General features: G+C 40.7%; 2 pseudogenes; one reads left to right on the forward strand and one right to left on the reverse strand.

Moving 5' to 3' along the window:
• Positions 1-10762: 10762 nt before the first annotated feature.
• LOC132017526 (glyceraldehyde-3-phosphate dehydrogenase-like) lies at positions 10763-12071 on the reverse strand (annotated as a pseudogene).
• A 1309-nt stretch (positions 12072-13380) lies between these two features.
• Positions 13381-20162, forward strand: LOC132018737 (mediator of RNA polymerase II transcription subunit 4-like; annotated as a pseudogene).
• The last annotated feature ends 1702 nt before the right edge of the window (positions 20163-21864 follow it).

Raw genomic sequence — 21864 nt, forward strand, 5'->3', positions numbered from 1 at the left:
AGTAAGTCATAGGGATGAAAGGCACAGAATAGGGAACACGGCCAATGGTACTCTAAGAGTGCCGTGTGGTGGGGACAGAAGGTGCTATTCTTGTGCTGAGTATAGCATCATGTATAAACTTGTCCAATCACTATGTTGTACACTTGAAATTAATATAACATCATGTGTCAACTATACTCAAATTAAAAAAAAAAAGCTTAAAAACTGAAATAAAAAGGTAGCTTCTCTGACCACTTTCAATCAAATTAGAATATAATAACAGAAAGAAAACCAAAAAATCCAAAAATATTTTGGAGGTGAGTAACACATTTCTAAATAGTCCACATGTCACTGAAGAAATTACAGTGAAAACTAGAAAAAAGTTTACAGTAAATAATAATGAAAATATAATATCTAAAAATAAGTGGGATAAATCTAAAATAGTGTTCAGAGGGAAAATCCATAGCTTTAGATTAATATAATTGAGGAAAAATCAAAGTTTGAAAATCAATGACCTAAATTTTCAAATCTAGAAATTAGATAAAGGAAGAGCAAGTGAAACCCAAGATAAATGGAGGGAAGGAAAACATTTAAAAAGACGGAATATTAATGAATGAAAAAAATGTACACTAGAGAAAATCAACATGGCTGAAGGTTTTTTTTTTTATAAAGCATTGATAAAATTTATACACAACTTGGAAGACTGATTTTAATACAGAAAATATTTCCAATATCAAGAATATAAGGAGACATTACTACATACACTAGAGATATTAAAAGATTAACAAGTTGGGGCACCTGGGTGGCTCAGTTGGCTGAGCGTCTGCCTTCTGCACAGGGTCCTGGGATGGAGCCCTGTGTCGGGCTCCCTGCCTAGCAAGGAGTCTGCTTGTCCCTCTCCTGCTCCCCCTGCTTGTGATCTCTCTAGCTGTCAATCTCTCCTATCAAATAGATAAAACCTTAAAAAAAAAAAAAAAGATTAATAAGAGGTTGTTTTGAACTTTATGCCAACAAATTTGAAGATTTAAATGAAATACACGAAGAATTCTTTAAAAATCACAATTTGCTAAAATATTCATGGCAATTAAATAAAACCCAAATTTGGCGCCTGGGTGGCTCAGTGGGTTAAGCCGCTGCCTTCGGCTCAGGTCGTGATCTCAGGGTCCTGGGATCGAGTCCCGCATTGGGCTCTCTGCTCAGCAGGGAGCCTGCTTCCTCCCCTCTCTCTCTGCCTGCCTCTGCCTACCTGTGATCTGTGTCTGTCAAATAAATAAAATAAAATAAATCTTTAAAAATAAATAAATAAATAAATAAAACCCAAATTTTCCAATAGCCATTGGAGAAAGAATACTGTAGGTCTAGATAACTTGGCTGGTAAAATTTTTCAGACGTTCAAGGAAGAAATAACACCAATTCTTAAACAACCTCTTTCAGGGAATAGGAAAATGGGAACGCTTCGCAACGCATTCTGTGAAACTGGCATAACCTTGATACCCAATGTTATTAGGATTTACAGGAGAAGAAAACTACAGGATAGTTTATCTCTCTAACACAAACACAGATAGCTTAAAAATATATTAGCAAACTCCAATCCGACAACATATAAAAAAGATAATATCATGGCCTACTGGAGCTTATTCCAGGGATGTGATTCCAGGAGTGAAAAACAATGCACTAATTCTCACAACATGGGCGGATCTCATGGTCCAAACGCTGAATGAAAGAAGTTAGAGGGGACAGGCTACATCCTTTGTAGTCCCACTGATATGTAACTTAAAAGCAGGCAAAACAAATCACCGAGATTAAAATCAGAATAGTGGTTGCCAGTTGGGCAGGGACATCGCCTGCGATGCAGCATTAGGGAACAAACGGGGGGGGGGGGGGGGGGGGGGGGCGAGCCTGCTGGTGGGCATTATGGAGGGCACGGATTGCATGGAGCCCTGGGTGTGCTGCATAAACAATGAATCTTGGAAAACTGAAAAAAATAAAATTAAATTTAAATGCTAAAAAAAAGGAAAATTTTTAAAACCTACAAAAAAAGGAGCATTCCAGGTGTTGGAAATAGTCTGTATAAATCTGTGTTGTATACACAGGAGTAAGTATCCTCTCAGCTGTATAATTAAGATGTCCACATGTACTGTACAAATAATAGGTCTCAATTTTTGAATTAAAAGTAATAAAATATCCTGTCTCTGGCACACGTGATTGATTTTTTAAATCATTCTTCATTCTTACATTTACTCAATTGTATCCCTTTCCACCAGAATAATTATTTAGAAAATTCCTGGAAGTGGTAGTGTAACGGCCTATTTAGCCAGAGCAATGTCATCCGGTTAAACAGTGATTTTGTTGTTTATGCAGTAAAACTTAATCTGCCCACCCCCCCCAGGGAACTTACTTAAAAGCAAGTCCCAGAAACTAGTCCCAGGTAAGAAAGCCCAAATACAAGGGTGGGTCAGGCCAGGTGGAGATATTCAATCAGTGGGGGCACATAATGTCTCCTTCGCTAGCAAGGAGTATGGGCCCCACCTTTTTTGGGCACCTTTTGGGCACCAATTCTGACCGAGGTGATAGGCTAGTTCAAATATCTACTACAGGGTAAACTGTAATTTAGTTAGTCACGTGTGACCTGGCATGACTGTGCAGCTTAGGGAAGGTCCCTGTGTGTTACAATCTCATTGGCCACCTGTGCATGGCCAGGCCCAAACACATGGCCTTTGCCCTTAAAAGCTAGTCTGTAAGGCAGGGAGAGGTCGCCTCTTTGTAAGAGATGGCCCTGGCCGGTCAGTTTGATTCTCGATCCTTGGCGAGAAATAAAGCTTTGCTTGACCTTCGCTTTGTATTAGTCTCGCTCCTTTAATCACAGACCCATTATTGGGGGACCTTCCAGTAGCATTCAAAGTTGGCATCACAAAATAAAGTAGAATAAACTTAAGAAGACTTGTGAGACCTACATGAATAAAGCTACGAAACTGTACTGAGAATCCAAACTTGAATGACGGAGACAGCACAGGGGTAGCCATGTTACTGATCAATTTTATATTTGAAATGCATTGACTATAACCAAAATAGAATAATGATTTAACACAATTCCAACAGAATTTTAATATATAATTTTATCACAAGGTTTTATAATGTTTTAAATCTGAGTAAAATCTGAATTTCCAAAAAGAATAATTAGCTAACGAAATAACATTAAATTTTAAATAACTCTGAACTTCCTTCATTGGGCAACTATTTAAAGCTAGTTTTTAAATCAGCACGGATTTTAGATTGTGCAGAGCATAGTGCTGGAAACTTAGGCTCTATCACAGTCTCTGTCCTTAACACAGCTCAGCACTTACCTGGAGCACTCAATTTGATGCTAAAAAGAACATTGCTTAGCCAGAATATGCATAGGTTGACCAGGATAGAGAAAATTCATGTTAGAAATGTCTTCAGATCAATAGAGAAGGAGAATTGTGATGGTGTAGTTCTCCATGAGAGCAGACTACCTGCACAACAGTAGATGCTCAAGTTGGGATTATCCTAAGAGGAAGCAGTTCTCGTGGTACGGGGACTTTGTGTGGTGAGTTCCTTCTCCCGCAGCAGTTAGGCGCATCTCACACACACACACACACACACTAATCATCTTTGGATGGATGGATGGATGAGTGAATGCAGACAAGATCAATGTCCTTTGAACACTAAGTGTCTGTGACTCAAAAAATATTGTGTCATTTAATTTTATAACCATTTTCAGGATTATTCAAGTCTTACTAGGGCAATAGTATTTTCCAGAGAAACAGAAGCGATAAGATAAATGAAACAATAATATATATATATATAATATTATTTATTTTATTTTATATAATATATGTATATGTATGCAAGCTCATTGAAAAAACTCACACTTACGGGACGCCTGGGTGGCTCAGTTGTTTGGGTGACTGCCTTCGGCTCAGGTCATGATCCCGGAGTCCCAGGATCGAGTCCTGCATCGGGCTCCATGCTCAGCGGGGAGCCTGCTTCTCCCTCTGCCTCTGCCTCTGCCTTCTACTCTGTCTGCCTGTGCTTGCTCTCTCTCTCTCTTTCTGACAAATAAATAAAAATAAATTAAAAAAAAAAAAACCTCACACTTACATGGTCAATTGATGACAAAGGAGGCAACAATATATAATGGGAAAAGACAGTCTCTTCAATAAACAGTGTTGGAAAAACTAAACAGCTATATGAAGAAAGAAAGAAAAAAAAGAAAGAGAGAGAAAGGAACGAAGGAAGGGAGAAACTGGACCACTTTCTAACACCATACATCAAAATAACTCAAAGTGGATTAAAAATAAAATGTGAGACATGGAACCATAAAAATTCAAGAAAAGAAAACAGGCAATAATTTCCCTGACATTGGCCACAGCAACATTTCTTTTTTTTTTTTTTTTTTAAATATTTTATTTATTTATTTGACAGAGAGAAATCACAAGTAGTTGGAGAGGCAGGCAGAGAGAGAGAGAGGAGGAAGCAGGCTCCTTGCTGAGCAGAGAGCCCCATGTGGGACTCGATCCCAGGACGCGAGATCATGACCTGAGCCGAAGGCAGCGGCTTAACCCACTGAGCCACCCAGGCGCCCCACAGCAACATTTCTTTAGATATGCTTCCTAAGGTAAGGGAAACAACAGCAAAAATAAATTAATAGAAATATATCAAAATAAGAAACCTTTTGCACAGTGAAGGAAACAATCAACAAAACAAAAAGGCAACCTATTGGAGAAGACATTTGCAAGTGATATCATTGATAAGGGATTAATACCCAAAATATATAAAGAGCATACAACTCAATGCCCCCTCCAAAACAAACAAACAAACAAACAAAAAACCACAAACAATCTAATTTAAAAATGAGCAGAGGATCTAAAGAGACATTTTTCCAAAGAAGACATACAGATAGTCAATAGACACATAAAAATATGCTTAACATCACTTATCAACACAGAAATGCAAATCAAAGGAGCAATGAGATATCACCTGACACCTGTCAAACTGGCTAACTAAAATCAGAAATAGAAGAAATAACAAGTGTTGACAAGGATGTGGAGAAAAAGAAACTCTTGCACTGTTGGTGGGAATGCAAACCGCCGCAGCCACTGTGGGAAATAACCTGGAGGATCCTCAAAAATATTAAAAATAAAAATACCATATGATCCAATAATTCCACCACTGGGTACTTACCCAAAGAACGTGAAAACACTAATTTGAAAAGACATATCCACCCCTATGTTTATTGCAACATTATTTGCAAGAGCCATGATATGGAAGCAACCCAAGTGTTTGCTAACAGATCAACAGAGAAGGAAGATGTGGTGTGTGTCATATATTGTACTGCCTCCCCCCCAAAAAGGTGAAATCTTGCCATTTGTGACAACATGCATGGACCTAAGTGACAATGTGGGTGCTGGTGAAATAAGTCACACCGAAAAAGACAAACACTGTATGATGTCACTCGTAGGTGACATCTAAAGAAAAAAAAATTAATAAATAAACAGAAAGAATCGGGCTTGTAAATACAGAGAGCAAACTGACGGTTGTCAGGAAGCAGGGAGGTGAGCGGGGTAGACAGAGTGGGTGAGGGGAGCAGGAAGACACCAGCTTCCATTTATGGAATGAATACGCCGTGGGGATCAAAAGCAGCACGTAAGGAATATCGTCAGTTATGTCGCAGTCCTGTTGTATGGTGACAGATGGTAGCTACACTCGGGTCAAGCACACGGTATCACAGTATAGAGGAGTTGACTCGCTATGTTGCACACCTGAACCTAATGTAACATTGCCAACCATACTCAGATAAAAAATTTTGTTAAGGGCGGGGGGTGTGGTGTGTGTCTAAGAGTAGGAATGACTGTATGGTGTGTTTGTGCAAGATGACATACAGTATTATTTAAATTGTTCCCCAATTTTATGTTTAATTATCATTTTTACTGCTCTCTGAGGAATTCAGTTGGCGAAATAACTTAGCTAAGGATTAATTTCTCTAAAAACTTTCTGCCAATCCAATATAGAGTTTCCATGGCATCTTAGAGAAAGAACATGACTGTTGGACCTCACTTGGCACTCAACATTGCTCTGTGGCAGAATTATGTCTAGACTAAATGGGAAACTTTGTAGAAATGAACAGGAAGACAAGATGAAATCAGAAATGAGCCATTTTTCTCTGCAACTGCCCGAGGCTACTCACTTACATCTGTAAAATATGCATAAACAGTTAATGAAAATGTAGGGTCCTCCCGAAGAAAAATCAGAATTCAAGCGTGGGAGAAGCTGTCAGCTTCACGGCCCAAGAGCCCTATAATATTAACCTCTATGCAAGTTTAAATTGTACCTCTGGTACTGAGATTATGGAAATACGTCCCACAGCATGAGCATCAGAGAGAGTTTGAGTATTTCTGCATTCCGAACACTCTCAAATAGGTTAATATATAATGAACAGAAAATTTTAGTCTTGCAAAAAATATTAAGTTCCATATAATATTTGGGTGGTCCAAATTTGGGAATATATACTATAGATGACCAGGTTATCAATAAATCCACCATAAGAAGTTTGAAAAGTCAAGTCAGATAAAAATACTGACCAAATAACCTGGGCTTATTCAAAACAGTAAGTTAAAGTCATCTCCAGTAAGGGACATTTTATAAGAGACTTCGATTTGTAGAATTCTATTTGTAGAATTCCTTCCGTTCTGGAGGGAAAGGAGAAGAGAAGACCTCTCAGTGAAAGTAGATTGAAAACTATGATCTCTGTTCAATGAAAGAAAGTTCCCGCTGCCTATTTAAGACTTAAAAACATGAAATTTTATTCATAGAAAACCCTCCCATTCCCAGTGCTCTTAAATTAAACTTTAAACTTTATGAACTTCTGATGAAGTCATATTCAAATATTCAAGTATAAGATTATGCATGCATATGATCTATATAAGTAACTACATGACCTTAAAATCAAAGTCAATTTTAGTGAGTCAGAATAAATCAGATTATCACTGGAATATATCCTGCATTTTGCTCTCTCTCTCTCTCACACACACATACATTGTGCTCATATAGATCACATAAGCATAATGATTAACATATATGAACTTAAACACTTAATTTGAATATAAACTTTCTCAAGAAAATGGCAACGTAAGCTCAGATTTACCCAAGCATGGTACTATCTTTCCTTACAATTTGTTGTTGTTGTTGTTATTCCTCTATTATGTGAAGACTCTATGCAGAGTTAAAACAATACAATCTGGCCCCTGATCGTTCCAGGAGTATTTGAGTGTGTTGTACAGGAGCAGCAGCTCTCCAGGGGACAGAAGTGGTTTCATTAGTGATGTTGAAGAGAAGGAGGAGAAAACATGCGAAAAATCACTGGTGGAAACCAAGTATCAGGCTTCCAGTCTTCGAATAGTGGAGGCAACACACAAGCACGGCCCCTCTCCTTCCAAAACATTGCAAATACCATGACTGAGCGCAAAGTCAAGCCCAACAGTCGTGTTCTTTCTCAAAGAGGCATCCACCCAAACAACAGAGAAAACTAGACGGAAACAACACTGGACTGTAGCAAGTGCTCAGGAGCTAAGGGGCTGGAAGCTGGCGTAGACTCCCAGAAACACCTGAAAAGGGCACGAGGGAGCTGGGGGGTGGCTGTGGGCTGCAGCCCAGAGGACCCCCCTACTCTCCACGTGGAGGGGACGGATTTCAGGCTCCCTTTCCTCCACAGACCACCACTGACAAATGCCAATCCCTAAAACTAGAGGCTTATTTTCTGGAAAAGCTCAACTTGGAGGATAGGAACAAGCTATAGCAGAGGCCGGGGGTGAGAAAAGAGGTTGCAAGCAGGAAAATTAATTCCATAATTGAACTGTGGAGACTTCAAAACCTTTCCCTGACAAGCTCCCAAGCTAGCTGAGGGTTTCTATGCCCCACCGACAGGCTATTTTTGGATTGTTCTCTGGGGAAAACCACCGGCCATACCCTGCTGCTCCCCACACCTTCCACACACAACCCACCAGCTGCTTCCTAGCCCAGCACCTCAGATGCCAGCCAGTTCCTCTGCAATCTTCATCTTTGCACACAAGCTTTCAATATGCATTGTAGGGATTACTCTGAAATCCCAACAGAGAAAGCAATACACCAAAAACAAAGGGGGAGCAATAAATGGAAGTTTTAAACCCCCATTAAATGTGTTTATTGGTTCCTTCAGAAATTCTGGATAGCAGTTGTTAATGGACACAACAAGGCTGCCTCGCAAATGTGTCAGTGTCTGTTCTCTGAGAATCAGAAGTTGGGAGGGGGTGGGGGTGGAATTTTCTGGGGAAAGCCCATGATGGTGAAAGCGAGGGAGTCAGACAGGTGGCCAGCGTTCAGAGGACAGTGCGGGACATCTTGGAGAAGGAGGAGAAGGACTGGGTGAGAGAAGCCTGAAATGGGAAATTCCTGATTCCCTCGGCAGGAGAGGCCAGTACAACCGTGAACGTTAGAGGATCCCCACATCAAATGAAAAAGTTGGGGCTCCAGCTCACTCCCTCCACACTGAATGGGAAGGTTCTGGTTCTAGGGCCTTCACGATGCCCACTCATTGGCTGGGACAGCTTGGGGAGAGTGTGGCCTGCGTAAAGAATGCACAGTCCCACAGAGAGGTAGCAGGACACCTCAAGAAGACAGATGTGTGCCCAAGAGCAGACACTGGCGGCTCATGAAGATGTGGGTATATTGCGAGAGCAGGTAGCTCGTCCTTTAAGGGCCCTTTTCTTGTTCACTGCCCGCTTTCACTTCGCCTCCACTCAGACTCACAGAGGTTCCGATGGCCAGTTTACGAAGGAGACAAAAACCAGAGCCTGGATTGCCCATGATACTCCGTAGTCTGTTATGCTGCTGCAGAGCTGTGGTCCCACAGAGGGATGGCACCGAGAAACATCACTGAAAGGAAATCCCCCAGGGAACACTTTCAGTAGCCCATCGGGTTTCTGATTTGCCTGGACTGAAAACCCGCCAGGTGTGGATCTGTGTGGAGTCATAGTGAACAACTAACATTCTGGTCCCATGAGCAGGAACTTGGAATAAAAGATGGAAATACAGATGACCAGCACTTCCCAGGAAAAGACCTGTAGATGGACCCTCAGGATGTGTATGATGTATGAAGGCCTTGTGTGCACACTCACCCAAGTGCACCCACTAATGAGGAGACCCTCAGAAATCAGGTGGACAAAAAGATGTTCTGTGCATGCCACACATTTCCTCATTCCCCGTGGAGTTTGCAGACGCACATGTAGAAAGTGGCCCGGGTGGCAGGAATGGGAGCTGAGCAGAACTTTGACAACCTGGACTTCCCCTCGCCAAGGCTTATCTGGTAGAGACTCAGCGGGTTGCCCAGCCTGCCCATAGCGGGGGCTGCCCAAGTTCCCAGCCAGGCATCATCCCCAGGAGAAGCAGCCAGCCATCTTGGGGCAGCTTGGTTATCCTGAAGCCTTCCTTCAGGTTTTGTCCTTATCAGAGTAGACACTTAACCTACCTATGAACGTGCCTTCCTCACCCACAGTGCTTCTGCCAGAACCACCATCCCAGGCTTGCTGGAGGCCCTTCTCACTGCCACCGTATTCCACAATACACAGCATCTACCAAGAAACCCCTTTTATTTTCAGGAGGAAAATTGTTGCAATGGGCTCCCCCACCGCCCCACACAGTTCAGTACTTTTGCCACATCCAGAAGCTGTTCGTCTTGTAGAAGTTTGGAATGGCCAGCTGAAGAATCATTGCACCAACTGGAAACATGCCGTGCAGGTTTAGAAAATCACACTCAAAGATGTGATCGGCGCTTTCACCCAGCAACCCACGTATAGGCCATGTTAGTGTCCCGTTGCTGCACAGCAGATTGCTACAGACGGAGCAGCTTCAAATGATAAGCATTTCTTATATCAAAGTTTCCGTGGGCCAGTTTAGCTGGATCCTCCAGGGTCCAGGGTTTCACAGGGTCAGGGTCTCAGGGTCTGACAGGGCCACAATCCCAGTGCAAACTGGGATTGGGCTCTCTCTAAAACTCACAGCTCCTTGCTCTTCCAAGTTCATGATATTTATTGGCAGAATTTATTTCCTTGCATTTGTAATACTCATGGTGATTTGCTTCTTCAAGGCCAACAGGGAACAGCAGCTCTGCCTCCCAAGCTCGTCAAGGGACTCACCTGATAAGGCCTACCCACCAATAGGCTTTCCGTTAACTCAAAATCTATTGGTTCAGGTCTATGATTACTTCAGGAAAAAAATCCCTTCGCCTTTGCCATATAATGTAACCTCACATGTGTGTAATATCCTTCATGTGCACAGGTCCACCCACATTGAAGAGAAAGGGCTCTTACCAGGGGCACCACATTACATTTCTGACTACCACAGGTGCCATCCACAGGGCCAGGATGAAGGACCTTGTGGGTTTAGAAGTTTTACTCCCCTGGGAAGCATGTAGCACCAGCTGGACTGCATCAGAAGGGTTTCTGCTCAGGGGCAGAAATGTGGTTCCTACAGCAGCCATGGGGGAACCAGCTCTCCAGGTTACGGGCAATAACTTCATACACACCTCTGCTCTGCAGACCTTCTAAACTTTTAGTAATTGATTTCCTACATTAAATCTCCTTCCACTTGTTATATCTAACATGGCTTCTGTTTCTCTATTTGGACATCGACTGAAAAAAACCATAATTTGTCCATAATGTAGGCTCAAAAAATGTTAGCCTCTTCCTGCTCAAGAGATTGGGATTTACTGTCTTTTTTAGGCAATACATTTCTTTTTTTTTTTTTTTTTTTTTGGCTGGATACAGTATACTTTATTGATGGTACATGACAAGGTAGGGCTCCCCAAGCCCCTCCCCTTCTTCAGGGGGTCTGGGATGGAAATAGTGGAGGTTGGGAGATTCTCAGTGTTTTGGGGGATAAGTTGGGGCAGGGATTCCCCAGCAGCTGAGGGCCTCTCTCTTCCTCTTGCTCTGGCTGGGGCTGGTGGTTCAGGGGGCTCTTATTCCTTGGAGGCCATGTGGACCATAAGGTCCACCACCCGGTTGTTGTAGCCAAATTCATTGTCATACCAGGAAATGAGCTTGACAAAGTGGTCATTGAGAGCAATGTCAACCCCAGCATCGAAGGTAGAGGAGTAGGTGTCACTGTTGAAGTCACAGGAGACAACCTGGCCCTCAGTATACCCCAGGATGCCCTTAAGGGGGCCCTCTGATGCCTGCTTCACCACATTCTTGATGTCATTATATTTGGCAGCTTTCTCCAGGCGGCAGGTCAGATCCACAACAGACACGTTGGGGGTGGGGACACGGAAGGCTATGCCAGTAAGCTTCCCATGCAGCTCAGGGATGACCTTGCCTACAGCCTTGGCCGCACCAGTGGAAGCAGGGATGATGTTCTGGGCAGCCCCTCGGCTGTCATGCTACAGCTTCCCAGAGGGGCCGTCCACAGTCTTCTGGGTGGCAGTGATGGCATGGACGGTGGTCATGAGTCCCTCCACAATGCCAAAGTTGTCATGGATGACCTTGGCCAGAGGAGCCAAGCAGTTGGTGGTACAGGAGGCCTTGCTGACAATCTTGAAGGAGTTGTCATACTTCTCATGGTTCACACCCATCAGAACGTGGGGGCATCAGCAGAAGGAGCAGAGATGATGACCCTCTTGGTCCCGCCCTTCAAGTGAGCCCCAGCCTTCTCCATGGTGGTGAAGACCCCAGTGGACTCCACAACATACTCAGCACCAGCATCGCCCCATTTGATGTTGGCGGGATCTCGCTCCTGGAAGATGGGGATGGACTTCCCATTGATAACAAGCTTCCCATTCTCAGCCTTGACTGTGCCGTGGAATTTACTGTGGGTAGGGTCATACTGGAACATGTAGACCATGTAGTTGAGATCAATGAAAGGGTCATTGATGGCGACAATATCTACTTTACCAGAGTTAAAAGCAGCCCTGGTGACCAGGCACCCAATACAGCCAAATCCATTCACTCCAACCTTCACCATCGTGTCTTGGGCATGTGGCTGGCACTGCACCTGAAGATGGGCTGTCTGTCGAACGGGGAAGAGCAGAGAACGGCCATACATTTCTTGATGTTGTATACACATAATCCCATGTGGTTATGTAATGACCATTAGTGCAGAAGAAGACAGAATTCCACTAAAAATGGAGTAGGTTCTTCAATCCTTCAGAATTACACCAAACACTTGTCCCAGCATAGATCTTTATACAAGAATGGATTCTTTTTAAACTAGTAACAATCTATAAAAGAATCAAAACTGGAACCCAAGAGCATAAACATCTAGAATGCAACAGAAAGAGCTTTAAACACTGGACAGCAAAATTACCTGGCAAATTCCTTAGTTTTCACAAAAGATAGAATTAGTGGAGTCTCATGGGTGGCTTAGTTAGTTGAGTATCCGACTCTTGATTTTGACTCAGGTCATGATCTCAGGGGGTGTGGGATCAAGCCACGAGTTGAGCTCCACACTTAGCCCAGGGTCTGCCTGAGATTCTCTCCCTCTGCCTCTTCCCCTTCCCCCACTGTTCTCTCTCAAAATGAATAAATACATCTTTTTTTAAAAAAATAGAATTAGTGATGGATATTTATGTCTGTATGTCTACCTGCATTCCTTTATTTGTCTATAATCTCATTAATTAAAAGATTTGTGATATCCTTGCACAAATTACATACAGAAACATTTTTCTCCAATATAGCATGTGTTCTGAATGTGTTGGGTACAGCACAGCATCCCTACCCCAGCAACATCCCTAAACATCAGCATGGGTAGGCCTCCCTGGCAGTACTAGCTGTCAAGAAGCTTTTATAATCATACCTCTTGAATTCTATCAGGAGCATTCATTTATACTGTGAAGAAAGATCTTGACAAATGAGCTTCTGTTCAATCTGAAAAGAATTGTTCAGAAATCCAAAGTTAGTGGATTTCGTGCCACCGTTTATGAAGTTTTAAGTATATCAGTTATTCATTTAAATTAAATGCATTCTTCCTAATGCAGCATTTGCTTAGGAATTGATAAATCCTATCACTCTGGGAGTAAACAAAGAGAGAACTGAAACAGGTAACAAAGTCAAACCAACCCACACCTGTCTCAGGGGGCTTTGGTTATCTTGCATTCTGTAGAACACTGGCACTTGAGCTGAGATTACTGCTGCCTCCCCTCCAATTACTACGCATCTACTTCTCTAGTCTTCCCACAAGAAGGTCCCCAAGGTCAGCAAAAGATTTCTCTTGTTTTTGGTTCTTCTTCTCCTTCCTCTGTTAGGAATGTCAGGTCACGGTTAAGAGAATATCATATTTTGAGATCATCTCAAAAACCATGAACTCAGCCTTGAAACAGTACATTGGGGAAGAGACGGGGCACATGAAATGATGACGCAAGTCTGGGTAAACCAGCTCAAGAAACAAGGAAACAGGAGATTTTTGATGTGACAGCCAGGACCTATCAAGACTCCATTTGGGTCACTTTTTCCTCTGCCCTAAAAATCCCATTCACATCCTCCCCTCAGATTTCCTTACACAGACACATCAAAGTAACACCATTTGCTCTCACATGTGTCTCCTGATGCAGGTCCTATTCAACACGCATTCAGAGACAACATTTGGTATCAGATTTGACTGATTTTATCAACCATAAAGCCTTGAGTCAATAGCAGGTAGAGAAATTGTGTCTTCATCTCTAGGCAGCTTATTTCCTAGACAATATCACAGTTGTGTGTGGCAAATCCCTATGTGCAACCTCTTATCAAAGATACTCATTGCAAATGAAATAATCCTATTTTTCTTGGAGAGGTTTAAATTTCTGACAAAAAGCCCACAACCCTCCTTATAATTAGGAGTTTCCCAAGTTATTGAAAATAACCAACACCAGCACAGAGCCCTTACTTGACCCCTCCAATCCTATGTTAGAATATCCGTACATCAGAACAATTCTGCCCATTGCACTTGCATGCTTAACCAGCTCCTAAGGTGGTCTCTGAAGTCGTGGCAGATTTGCAAGCTTATACACTAACCAGCCTACATGTTTGTGTCTGCCTATTGGCATGTAGGCACTGTTAAAATGCCTAAAATTTTGTCCAGGACTTAGAGGAATTCAGACTGCCAGAGCTCCATAAATTAAAGACTGATAACACTCATCCTACTTGGGCCTTTTCCAGCTGTGCATTCCATTCTGCCCCATCGCCACTTGGTTTGACTTGGTACATTTCCTAAAAACAAGGGCCAGGAGTCCAGTGCTGCCAAGCTGAGAGTCGTTTCCATGTTGGATGGAAATAAGCAATTCCAATTTAATTCTCCTTTAAATCCCTCAAAATAACTTGTAAATATAACCTGATTTTCAGCAAAAGCCAGATGATTCTGACAATAGTTCCCTGCTTTTTTTGTAGAAATTCAATGTGTTGATTGATTTTTTAAAAATTCATCAAATCTTTCCACTAATGGTGGTTGGATGATCAATTTTAAATCTAACCAGAAAATACACCAATTTTATTAGGCCGAGTAAAATATTACCAGGATGATTCAAGTGAAGGAATCAATTACCATAAGGCACCATTTCTCAAGACCCAGACTGTATCAGACTAGACATACTCATTTCACAGAGTTGATGTCATAGGCTGATGTGCGTTTGTAATCACATGCATAGATTGATCTTCTAACATCATCTTCTGAAGTCCATGAAGGGAAAGCTGAGGCTTTTTAAAATTGCTTAGCCATTGTAATCTTTAATTCAAAAGCAGAAGCTCCGTCTCCACTATCTCTAGGAATTTTTGAATCTAAATGAGCTAACGTACCAAACCAGCGTATTGACCATTCTTGTTCCAAGACTTCAAATCAATAAACTCTCCAAATCTAATAGTTTCAGTAATAGAACTGTTCAATCATTCACTCACAGACATAAGGAAGCATGCCGTTATGGTCTAGGGCAGCTTAAAAGATAATTAAATCAACACCATTCATCTTGCTGAGGATTGCCTGGGAAAGATGAGAGAAATAAATAAAAGATTGAAGACAAACTCCAAACTTATTTAGTGAAACATTCTGTCTTTTTGTAGGATTCCAATGCATACAAAGAGAACACCATCCACAATGATTTTCCAACACTTTCTCTTCCGTTTACTCTCACAACACCGACTATAGTTAAGGGGAAGACAGAATTAATGGAACAGCTGTTCAGTGCATACACTCATGTAATTTCCCACACGAGGCCACCACACTACGTAAATACGGGAGGCGCCATGCACCTTGTAGTCTCCCTGAATGACACTCTCTGTTGTGTAGCACCTCACCCACTTACAATTTTAAGACAGGAAATCAGAAAGAATGAAAGCACCCTAAAACCAAACTTGCCTGGTTAAATTGAGAGTGTTCCAAGATTTGCTTAAGTTCTACAAATTTTTATTTAGAAAACAAATGGGTCTCCTGGGAATTTTTAATAAATTTAAATATTTTAGTTAATTCAAGCCAAAACATCAGTGAGCTTTTATTCATATTTACCAGTACTCAGTGTTTAAGAATATTTAAGAAAAGAATTTTCAAAATCATTGCCCATTAGTATCTCTGAGCCAAGCAGGGACGGGGTGGTGGGGGGTAAAGGGTAAAACGTTATAATCCTCTGTGCAATTTTGGGGGTCTACAAGTAAAATGTTTAGAGACAAAATAAGGGTGTGTAGACATTTTATAACAGTCCTGTTTTCTTCCTAAGTAAGTTGAAAGTGGATTACTTTAAAGTAGCTAGGTGAAACTGATAGCAGTTATACAAGAAATGGGAGGGACAGATTAGGATTCTTTTGTTCTTGTAAGGTATTTGCACTACCCAAGAAGCAGTTTGCTGTTATTTGAAAGCAGATTTGTGTTAGTCGTAAATGTACATGCAAAGTCTAGAGCAACTGCTGACAATAGTTACGAAAGAAGTATAACTGCTATGAAAGGGGGAAAAGCTAACCGTATAAAATGCTGAATTAAAATTACAAAGAGCAAAAAAAAAAAAAAGCGGAAGACAAATATAGGAACAAAGACAAAGTGCGAAGAATGGAAAACGGTAACAAACATGGTAGATGTCAATCCAACTATATCAACAATCACTTTATATGGCCATGGTCTATGTACCCTGACTGAAATACAGAGACCATCAGACTGGATGAAAAAATAAGACCGAACTATAAATTGGTCTACAAGAAACCCACTTTAAGTATAAACACATATAAATTAAAAGTAAAAGGTTGGAGAGAGATATACTATGCTGACACTAAACAAGAGAAAATAGGAGTAGGTATATTAATTTTACATGGAGCAGACTTCACAGAAAGGTTAACACTAATAAAGAGGGGCATTACATAATGTTAAAGGAGTCAAGCCTCCAAAAATATATAATAATCCTTAATATGTGTGTGCCTAACAGTAGAGCATAAAAATAGGTGAGGCAAAAATTGCTAAAACTGCAAGAAAAAAATAAAAGATTGCACTATTATGCATGAGACTTTAACTCTATTCTGTCAGACGTGGACAGACCCAGAAGCAGAAAGCAAGGTCAGGGTTGACCTCAACAGCAGCATTGTTCAGCTAGGTACCCTGGGTAGCAACTGCCACTCCATCCAACATTAGCAAATACACACTCCTCGGCCCCAGGGACATTCACTAAGATAGACCACATTCTGGGCCATAAAACACACAAGGATAAAAATCACTCCATGTCTGCTGTCAGACCACATTAGAATCTCCTAACTACGTGGAGATTAAACCACACCCTTCTACATAACACATGGGTTAAAGAAGACATCCTAAGCAAGATTAAAGCTTTTTTTTTAAACTAAAATGAAAACAAAATACAACTTTTCGAAATGTGTAGAATACAGTACCAACAGTGGAAGAAAGCTTGAACGATTGAATGCATATGTTTGGAAGTAAGGAAGACAACCAAAAATCTAAGCTTTCACCTTAAGCAACTTGAGAAAAAGAGAACAAATTAAATCCAATGTAAGCTCAAAAAATAATAACAATTAGAGCAGAAATCAATGAAACTGAAAACGGGAAATCAATAGAGAAAATCAACAAAACCCAAAAGTCATTTTTGGAAAAGATCGATAAAATTGACAAGCTAGCTAGCTAAGGAATAAAACGGGGGGCAGAGGGACACAATTACTAATATCAGAAATAAGAGAAAATGCATCAATATAATTCATATGGGCATGAAAATGATAGCAAAGGAATATTATAAACACTTCTATGCCCACAAGTTTGATAACACAGATGAAATTGCTTGCAAGACAAAATCTGCCAGAACTCACACAGAAGAAATAGACAATTTGAACAGGTGTTATTAAAAAAAAACAAAAAACAAAAAACAAAAAAAAACTGGAGTACCTGGCCCATGGGGATTCACTGATGAATCTTACCACACATTTAAGAAGGAAGTTATACCAATATGCCATAGTCTTTTCTAGAAGATAGAAGCAGAGGAATATCTTTAACTCACTGTATGAGGACAGCATTACCTAGATAAGAAAACCAGAAAGAAACATTACTGGAAAAGGAAGCCACAGACTTACATCTCTCATGAACACAGATACAAATTCCTCAAACAAAAAGGACAAAACAAAAACAAAACAAAACAAAAACAAAAAAATCCTACAATGTCTAAAAAGAATTATAAATCACAGCCAAATGGGATTTATCGCAAGTATGCAAGCTTGTTTTAACATTTGAAAATTAATGAATGTAAGTCATCACAGGATCATATCTATATATGCAGGAAAAACATTTGACAAAATCCAAAACCCATTCATAAAAAACAAAAACAAACAAACAAAAAAAGCAAAACCTCTAAGCAAAGTAGGAGTCCAGGGGAACTTCCTTTAATAAATACAGAACGGCTACAGATAAGCTACAGTGAATGTCATCCTTAATGATGTGAAAGTTGAAGCTTGCAAAACTAGGATTTCCCCTCTCCGCATTCCTTTTCAGCATCATACTGGAAGTCATAACTGAAGCAAGAAAACAAGAAAATGAAATAAAATATAGACAGATTGCGAAGGAATAAATAAAAATGTCTTTGTTCTCAGAGGATATAATTACCTATGTAAAAAATCCAAAAGAATCAACCAAAAAAAGAAAAAAAAAAGCTTCTAGAACTAATAAGTAATTATAACAAGGTTACAGGATACAAGGTTAATATACAAAAGCTATGACAGATGCTTTAAGTCCTAGGTCATTCAGAAATTGTAAATTTAAAATAGCAGTGAGATATCATTCCATACCTTTTAGAATGACCAAATTCAAAACACTCAAAACACCAAATGCTGGTGAGAATAGAACAATGGAGCTGTCATTCATTGTTAGAGAGAATGCAAAATAACACGGCCACTTTGGAAAACAGATTGCCAGTTTCTTATAACAGAGCATACTCGCATTATACGATCCAATAACCATGCTCTTGATAGACTCCAAATGAGTTAAAAGCATATATGCACACAGAAACCTACCTACCTATAGATGTTTACAGCAGCTTTGTTCATAAGAAGGAACCCAGATGTCTGTCAGAAGGTGAAATGAGAAAAAAACCATGGTGCATCCAGACCGCAGAGTATTATTAAGCAATAGAAAGACATGAGATATCAAGTCATGGCAAGACATGGAGCAACCTCAAATGGACATTTTTAAGTGATGGAAGCCAACCTAAAACAATTGCATACCATGAAACTCCAACTACAGGAGTCTGTAGAAAAGGCAAAGCTCTGGAAACAATATAAAGATCAGTGGCTACCCCAGCTTGGGAGAGAAGGAGAGGAGGGAGCAGTCAGAGCACAGATGATTTCTAGGGCAGTGAAAATGTTCTCTATGATATTATTATGGTGGATACAATAAACATTTGTCCAAACCCATAGTACATACAAGACCAAGAGTGAGTCCTAATGTAAATTATGGACTTTGGGGGATAGTGATGTGTAGGTTTATTGATTGTAACAAGGGTAGCACTTTGGTGTGAAGTGTTATAGTGAAAGAAGTTGTGCGTGTTTGGGAAGCTGGGATTACGTGGGAATTCCCTGTCCCTTCCACTCAGCTCTTGCAGTGAATTTAAAACTGCTCTAAGTCTCCAGCTATAGGCCTGTAGGGAGCAGAGCAGCAGACTTGGAGTGGAGACAAAGAGAAGGAGTGGCCAGGAGGCAGCTTTGGGACAGCCTGTGGTGACAGCATGCCAGAGGGGCTTCTGTTTACACTGGAAGCCCTGAAGGTCTTGTCAAGAGAACTTAGAGAGGGGCACCTGGGTGGCTCAGTGGGTTAAGCCTCTGCCTTCGGCTCAGGTCATGATCTCAGGGTCCTGGGATTAAGCCCCACATGGGACTTTCTGCTCAGTGGGGAGGGAGCCTGCTTCCCCCTCTCTCTCTGCCTACCTCTCTTCCTACTTGTGATCTTTCTCTGTCAAATAAATAAAATATTAAAAAAAAAAAAAAGAGAGAGAGAGAGAGAACTTAGAGAAATGCCAAGAATCCAAAAGTTGTTGTCTCTGATGAGGAAAACCAGCTACTGGAGTCACTGAAATCCAGAGACGGGAAATTTCAAGAACTGATGAAATTGGCACTCGATTGGGGAAATGTCCGTCATGAAATGTAAGTTGTAGAAAAGAAAGTGGAGAAGAGAGAAGGTGATATTCAGCAACTACAAAACCCCTAAAGGAAGCAGAACAAATACTAGCTAGAGTGTTTACTAAGCAAAAGAAAAACTCGACTCAAAAGAAAAAGCAAGAAAAGGTACCATCTCCTCTGAAGACCTAATTAAGCATTCACATAGGGTTAGTGCAAGTGAAACTGTGTTCTCCACTGACTTGGGTCCCAGGGGACCTACATATACCATATCCAACTGATTTAGAGATGAGAAGTGGATTATTGGATCAAGTGAACAATCCTTCCACTAATGGTGTAGACAGTCATTAACCAGGGGATGGACCTGCAGCAGGCAGATTGCCAGATGTCCAGATTGCCAGATTGCCAGATTTTGCTCCACAAAACTCATGGCAGTCAAATGACATGTCAGTGACTACACTGCCACCAAATCACATCTTGTTGGGACCTCTGGGGCATAATAAGGAAAATGAAGATGATGGAGAAGTCATGTCAACAGACTCCTCAAGCAGTAGGACTGATTCTGATCAAAAAACATAAGAAACCAAATTCATACAGAATTGAATATGATAAGGGATACCTGGGTGTCTCAATTGGTTGACCATCAGACTTTTGATTTCAGCTCAGGTCATGAGCTCAGGGTTGTGAGATTGAACCTGGCTTTGGGCTACATGCTGGGCATGGGGTCTGCTTAGGATTCTCTCTCTCTTTCTTCCGCTTCTCCTACCTCACTTCCTCTCAAAAATAAACAAACAAAACAGAATTGGAAACAGTGGAATTATGTTTCTTAAAAAATTGTAAGCCTGTAAAAAAAAAAAAATAGCCAGGTAATGATGGCTATAGTGGAATTATGCAGCCCATTAAGAATCACTGGACCTTCTTTTTTTATTTTTTTAAGATTTTGTTTATTTATTTATTTGAGGGGGAGACAGAGATAGTGAGCTAGGAGTAGAAGGAGAAGCAGATTCCCTGCTGAGCAGGGAGCTGGATGTGGGGCTTGATCTCAGAACCCTGAGATCACAACCTGAGCTGAAGGCTGACACTTAACAGACTGAGCCACCCAGGTGCCCCTGTACTTTCTTTTTAAAACAAAAAATCATGGTTTCAAATCAAAACCACTGAGTTAATATTTAAAGAATAATTAAAATTTACTGTTGGAAAAAAATTACTCATTTCAGTGCTGCTCTATCCTGTTACATTCCAGTTGTGTTGGATTTGTACTTGGTAGTTCGGGAAATAAAAGCTGAGGGAATGACCCACGTACATATCACAATTAGCCCCTGGAATTATTTAGAAAAGCATTTTAATTCAGAGCAGTGGATCACTGAATGTGTGTCATATCTCAAAATAACAAAATTCTCATTTGAAAGTGAAGGCTGGTAGCTTCTATCACAGTAAAAGGAAGAAATTGTCTCAATTTGTGCTGTCTGTACCTATTGTAATTTTTGTAAATAGTTTTGTAAATACAAACTTTTGTTTGTAAAAAATAAAAATAAACAAAACTCTTCTTAAAAAAGCAATGGCATGGATGGAGCTAGAGATTATTATGCTGAGCGAAATAAGTTAGAGAAAAACAAATACCATATGATTTCAATCATATGTGAAATTTAAGAAACAAAACCGATGATGATAAGGGAAAGAAAAAAAGAGAGAGGAAGGCAAACCATAAGAAAGACTCTTGACTATAGAAAACAAACTGATCTCCAAAGAGGCTGCACCAACTTGCATTCCCACAAACGGTGTAAGAGGGTTCCCCTTTCTCAACATCCCCTCCAACACATGTTGTTTCCTGTCTTGCTGATTTTGGCCGTTCTAACTGGTGTGAGGTGATATCTCAATGTGGTTTTAATTTGAATCTCCCTGATGGCTAGTGATGATGAACATTTTTTCATGTGTCTGATAGCCATTTGTACGTCTTCATTGGAGAAGTGTCTGTTCATATCTTCTGCCCATTTTTTGATATGAGTATCTGTTTTGTGTGTGTTGGGTTTGAGGAGTTCTTGATAGATACTGGTTATCAACCTTTTGTCTGTACTGTCATTTGCAAATATCTTCTCCCATTCCATAGATTGTCTCTTTGTTTTCTTGACTGTTTCCTTTGCTGTGCAGAAGCTTTTGATTTTGATGAAGTCCCAAAAGTTTATTTTCGCTTCTGTTCCCTTTGCCTTTGGAGACATATCTTGAAAGAAGTTGCTGTGGCTGATATCAAAGACCCTGCAATTGCACTACTGGGTATCTACTC

This window comes from Mustela nigripes, chromosome 5 (assembly GCF_022355385.1).
Source record: "Mustela nigripes isolate SB6536 chromosome 5, MUSNIG.SB6536, whole genome shotgun sequence".
In the NCBI taxonomy this organism is placed as follows: Eukaryota; Metazoa; Chordata; class Mammalia; order Carnivora; family Mustelidae; genus Mustela; species Mustela nigripes.